Here is a 6,893-nt window from a genome sequence, read left to right as displayed (position 1 = left end):
GTTAGCACCATTCTATCTCTCGAAAACAACGGATCCATAGAAACACCATCATCATCAACAAGGGAGCGACATCAAAATCTACAAGGAAAGTTGAAAACGTTCAAGGTTTACAAGCAACGGAACAAGAAAAGAGAAAATTTCATATCCAAGTAAAGAAACTAGACAATGAGCGGAATTATATATACAAGTTGAAGACTTATTTACAAGAGCAAAGAAAAGCAAAAGGTGAGAATTATTGAAGTTTATGATTTTGAGACGATATAAGTTGTGAAGAATCAAGCGGTAAAGTACTTTTCCCACGGCCATGGTTTGTTTTTATTTTCACTTTTGTTTTGTATTTTATTTCTCTTGTTCTAAAAAAAAAAGTAAATTAAAAAAAAAAAAACGAGACAAGAAATTTTTTATTTTTGTTTTATTTAATAAGCCGTCGGGGAAGGAAAATCTAAAAAGAAGTTTCAAGCGACAACGATTTTGAGGAGGAAAGTTACAAATTGTCAAGGATCTATGAAATTCAAAAGTTTATCATCAATAGTTGAAGCCGAAGACGAAGACCAAGAAGATGAAGACGAGGAGCTAAATACGTTTCTATTGGATGCCGTGAGAGTGGTATTATCATCATTGGCGATCGGATGTGAAGGTGAGTAAGTAATCTCATCCTCGATAATAGTGGTTGATTTCCTTTCTTAGAAATCGTCAGAAAAATGGTTTTTCAAAACGTTAAAAGATGTGGGTTTTTAAAATATTTCGGAAGTTGTCCTTCCCACCATTCAACGTGTTGCGGGAACTTTCTCTTCATTCCTACCTGCACACATGTGAGAACCATAAAAGTACGTCCTTTGAGTGCAATTTCGTAAAACCCTTTTTGGTGAGGCAGAAGTCGAGGCGAAATGCTTATTGATCGCTCTCAAACATTCGTTCTCTCATTATAGTGTGGTTATTTCTCACTCAACATTTAAAAATGAGAATATGTTCTTTAGTATTTCTAACTTCTTATTACTAGCATGCAGAAACTCTATGTCCTCATAACTCTTTGGATGCTTGGGACGCTGAAACGCTTTGAAGTTGTAAGTTTTAGTTTGATTTGCTCGAGGACTAGCAAAGTCTAAGTGTGGGGGAATTTGATAGGATGTAGAATACATCCTATTTATTATCTATTGTTTATGCTTTCTCTGCTATTTTTCTTGTAAATTATGTATTTTACGCGTGTTTTGAGTTTTATAACTACTTTGGAGTCATGCGGAAGAAAAGAAGAAGAAATCATCCAAATTGAGCAACAAGGGCAAACTAGTCATTTCAGAGGCGAACACAATTTTAGAGCCAGTAAGATTGAGCTGACTCGGCTAACTCCCTTCCTTGACCCAGCTGACTAACAGAAGACTGTTAGATTAACAGTACCGGACGGAATATTCTGTCAGCGGCGATGAAGATTCCAGCAACCGGCAAGGAGCTTTCCGGTGCCGTATTCCGGTGGTACCTGTGAAGTTCTGGCGACTCAATTAATGAAGAATTTTCTAGACTCATCTAGACTCATGGGTTTGAAGAATTGGGCTTGGATTTGGAAAGAGAAGATGGAAGATTTGAGAAAGACTTGGATTTGGAAGTTGAGCTACAAAGGGAAAGTGGTGTTATTATGGAATGAGGATTCTATTCCTAAAAGGATTGCTAGGAAATTGAAGCCTATAAGTAGAGAAGTTCTCTACACAACCTCTATACACACAACACTTATCTTTTCTTTATTCTTTGTGTGAACTCCTTAGCATGAGTAGCTAATTTTATTGATTGAGGATGAATTCCTAGTTCTTGACATGTTTTGAGTTTTGTTTTAAATCTACTTTGATTTTTTTACATGATTATCGTTTGTTTTTACTAATAGGAATGTTTATACATTCATGGTTGATTGATAGGTCGTTTAGGATGCATACTAAATTTATTTGTTAATTAATCTAAAGCTAGTGAAAGTTAGGGGATAACTAATCGTTTCTTGACTCTTTACACAAGTGGCAAACACGAGATCTTGCGGAGGGATTCCGTGGAGCAATTGTGTGTGGAAACAACGTTAGCAAGTAGACCTTGAGCTAAGAGTCTAACTACTAATATCAGCCTAATAAATTCATAAATCTTAATGCGTTTAACTAAATTACATCTTGAGTGAGCTACTACTAGGTGGTTTGGTGAATAGAATCCAGTAGTCGAGAACTTCCGTATCCGGTGATACTAGGGATTTAGGGGTTTAGCACTGAGCTATCTGTTTTACCTACGGTTGGTGATAATCTGTGACTAATAACATGTGGATAAAAAACATAACTTGAATCATTGTTTTGCAACGAAGAAGGATTCCTTGATCTAATCTCTCTTATTGATTTCAACTTTATCTTTTTAATTGTTTTGTTTATTATTTTACTTTATAAAATTTAAAACCCCCCTTTTTTATGACATTATAAGACAACTAAAACCTCTTGCTCCTCGTGGGAACGATCCTTACTATCGCTATATTACTTGTTAATTAGTGAGAAAAATATTAATTAATTTGTTGTGGTTACGGGAATCAAGTGCGCAGAATCAGGCATGGTCCTAGAGGCGTAAGGAACGCGACTGTACCTTAATCGGTGTGAGACTTGGTTAGGGATCAACTACATTCCAGTACGAATTTTACTTGTAGTAGGATAGATTCTATAGCGGCTTAATATAGTGTGGTTTTCAAATTTGGACTAGGACCTGGGGTTTATCTGCATTTGGGATTTCCTCGTTAACAAAAATTTTGGTGTCTGTGTTATTTTTTCCGCATTATATTTGATTATATAATCGAAATATCACAGGTTGTGCATACTTCAATCAGTTGATAAATCTGACATTGAATGTTGGATAGAACTTTATTGACACTTGGGCATTGTTCTTTGGTACCGTCCAAGTTATTTCTCATATCAATCAGGCTCGCGGATTTCTATCTGTTTGATTTTCTGATTGTATCGAGGAAGAGATAAAAACTCTTTGATATAATTCTTGATTGAGTCTCGCTTTTATATTGGTGCTCTCGGAATTAAATTGGAGTTTAGTCCATACAGATTACCGAACAAATTATTAGGTGTGGTTGTTATACCCCCGCTTTTTCACGAAGTCTTGGAAGATGCACTCTCGAAATTACTTGTTTTTTACCCCCGCTTAGCAGGAAGGTTCATAACTGATGATCAAGGTAGAACCTGTATCATTCTACACAATGTCGGTGTTTTCGTAACTGAAACCTACATTCCATCTACACTAGCCGAGCAACTTCCATTCAATCCTTCAAAAAATGTTATCCATATCCTTCCACCAATTGAAGGAGTTGAAGAATTTTTCCAAATTCAACTGAACCGATAAGCATGTAGTAATCTAGTTATAAGTGAAATTTCTCATCACCATGTGGATGATGGTCAATCGATGAGTTCTTTCTTTGTATCATGGGATAGGATGGTCCGAGGCCCCGACTTAGAATCAATTCCTTATCATGATCGGCTTGCTGTTTCTCAACCAAGAAATTCATCTAAAGTTGAATTTGACCACCCTTTAATCGAGTTCGAGAAAGCTACGGTTAATCCAAGCACTAACCTTGTCTTTTCCCTTATTGAGACTGTAATAATCAATTACTCTACCAAATTCATTAACAAGTTGAAAACTCAGGTTCAAGAAGAAAATTCTAACTAGTATTAGAGATATAGTACTTTTAAATGTTTACATTCTCATACATGGAAGAAAATGACTCAAGCAAAAAGAATTGAACATTTAGGTTTTGCTGAGAAACTTCTAGATGTCGACATTATTTGAACATGTACATAACTCTTATTATTAATTGTTCAGATACATTCCTTGATACTCAAATTGATCCCGTTTCGAAAAATTAAAAAGCATTTAATTATGATTTTCATAATATATGTTTTAATTACCAGCAATTAAAGCATATCCTCTGGAAAATATTATTAGTTAATGTGCTAGACTAATAATAGAAGTTTTCTAAGGGAGTTTTCGGAAATATGGTTTGGTAATTAATTGAAAATAGGAAAAACCGAAAATAGGTACTTTAATGATAATATCTTGAGAATATTTTCGGTATTGGAATTTCTTTGTTGTCCAAACAACCTTGGTCTATAAATGCTTAAGTTTGCATTTCTTGCAAACTATCCTAAGAGCCAGGAAAACTTCATTCTTGTTGTTTCTGGTGGAGTCGTCTATCCGGAGAGGAAAGTACCCTAATTAGGCGAAATCTCTTACGACCGCTCTTTGAAAGACTTATGCGGGATCAAGAAGCTCTACGAGTGTTGCTGGTGGGAAACTAGATAATTGCATTATTATTTTAGTTTTGGTTATTGATTTGATTGACTAACGGTTGTTGAAACTTTGATGACACCTAGTTTGTTTATTCTTGAGAACCTTCTCTTCTTATATAAGGCTCACTCAAACTAAATCAAAGTATTGACGGGATCTTTAGAACCATCTTCGGATCTAAAGACATCTTGTGATAATCCATTGTTAATATACTCCGTTCTCTGTGTGATTTATCACAAGAGGATTCAAGTTTTGTTGTGCGGGTTATTATTGAAGACAAACGAAGATTTGAAGACGATGAAGTTTTTCTTATTAGCTTTCATATCTTGTGAATTGTGGGATCCAACTAGAATCGTATTTATCTTTGATAAACTTGATTGGCTAGTTACATGATATCGGCATCACCTTATAATTATTCTTTGAGTTCTATATTGATTTGCAAATCTAGAATTTGGTTATTTCAGTAATCAAAGTTTAGATTGATCTAGCCGGACAAGGGAGTTTATTAGTTTAAACGGAACAGCCTTTGTCAATGACTCATAATATCTTATTACCAAGATTGAATAGAATGGTTACTAATCAGATTTATCCTTACTGTTAGGAATACGATCAAATGGATTGGTGATTCACGTGCATGACTCTAGAAGTTGAAGGCGCGGGTATACTGAGGAAACTAAGTAGCTAGGGGTAGTCTACTTGGTCTCAACAATACGAAGTTGGTATTAGATTTTTTATAGCGGCTTAATTCTGAGAGTATTCAAAACTGTACTAGGTACCGGGGTTTTTATGCATTTGCGGGTTCCTTGTTAATAAAATCTTGTTGTGGCAATTACTTTGTTTTCCGCATCAAAATTGTTATTATAATTAATTAAATTACACATGTATGTTAATCCGAATTTACTTGACATTGATCCTAATAGTCAATCGGTTATTACCGTAACTATTGTCAAGTAAATATCTTGTTGTCCCATTGTGTCGACCTCGTCCATAAACAATCACACAAGGTACATGACGTAATTTGTATTGTCTCGACTCTGTCCGAAGATGATCACTTAAGGTACCGGACTTATAGGTTGATATTTAAAAGATTCTGGTATATTTGGGTATCCTCATCTTTTTACTTTTCTATTAATTTTCATTCCCGTTTTAAATAAAAATATATATGGCTATAAGATCTTAAAATCTGACCAGATATAAAAACTGGAGAGATTAGGGTACACCCTGATTAATTGGGGTATATCAAATAAGACAAAATATGGTCATTATGGAGTAAAACCCAAAGCCCCTTAACCATATATTTTTGAAAATGGCAAATTTTTCCTTGTTTAATTAGCATTAGTAAATTTGTTTAGCTTAATTAATTTAGTTATATTAGTTAGTTGAATTAAAGGTTATGAAATTATGTTTTTGTTAGATTGAACTTATGGATTGCGTGGGAAGATTTTTGAGAGTTTTCTTTTTTTTTTATAACGGAAATGTAACCACACTAACCAAACTTCTAATGGTTTCATTCCCCAAATTACAGAATAAATGAGCACTCTCAAGACTGAAAGTATGAAAAATCAGCATGCTCGACAAAACAGAAAGATAACGACTAATATCTTATGGGCTTAGTCATCAGGGTCGAAAATTGTATAGGGGACGACCAAACTTTAGTCGTCGACTTAGTGAAAACAAATTGTACCGACTAATAAACCATTCTAAACACAGGAAAACCATGTTTTCGTGAGCTATTAGTCGGCATAGTCGATAATCTACAAATTGACGACCAACACTTAGTCGGCATGGTCGATAACCTAGAAAATGACGACCAACAATTAGTCGTCAAGGTATTATTCCAATAAGGTGACGACCAATAACCAAATAGTACACAAGAAAAATTACTTCTGAAAGTGACTAGTTGTCATGTTAAGATTTTCAAACCCTGACGACTAATAATACAACATCAGTAGTCTTCAAGGTATTATGTTGAATATCATGACGACCCTGTAAAATGTCACTTTCAGAAATAAAAAGTCGTCACGATATTCAACTTAGGAAGATAACGACTAAGTAAAACATAAGAAGTCGTCAGGGTCATCGAACAGATATTCTAACGACCACATAACTGCAACTTCAGGATTTCGAATTTTTGGACCTAATTTGACATGCAAACAACAAATTGAAGTACTGAAACGAGTTTATGTAAACACTTACTTTCGCAATCTCGTCATTCAATCGACAAGTTTTTTTTCGTTTGAATGATGGGACGGAGAGGGACCAACTAGTCATTAGGTTGAGTAGAGGAATAGGAAAAGATGAAATGAGAAGATGAATAGGTTAATTTTAAATTATAATTGTAAATGGTATTTTCGTAACTTTACCCCATTTGGTCAGCCCTTAACCTTGCTTCTATGTCCACTTAAATTTGGGTATATCCCAATTAATTTGGATATTATCCCAATCCGGGTAGTGTATAAAATCCATAAAACCAAGATATTATTGTGAAACTAGTAGAAAAGGAAAGACACAAAGTAGAGACGAAGAAGGAGAGAAAATCTTATTAGATGTGTACAACAGACTAATATTAGAGCCTTTATGTATAGGGCTAGACA

The sequence above is a fragment of the Papaver somniferum genome, chromosome 6, assembly GCF_003573695.1.
Source record: "Papaver somniferum cultivar HN1 chromosome 6, ASM357369v1, whole genome shotgun sequence".
Taxonomy (NCBI): domain Eukaryota; kingdom Viridiplantae; phylum Streptophyta; class Magnoliopsida; order Ranunculales; family Papaveraceae; genus Papaver; species Papaver somniferum.
Note: the sequence above shows the minus strand (reverse complement) of the source record.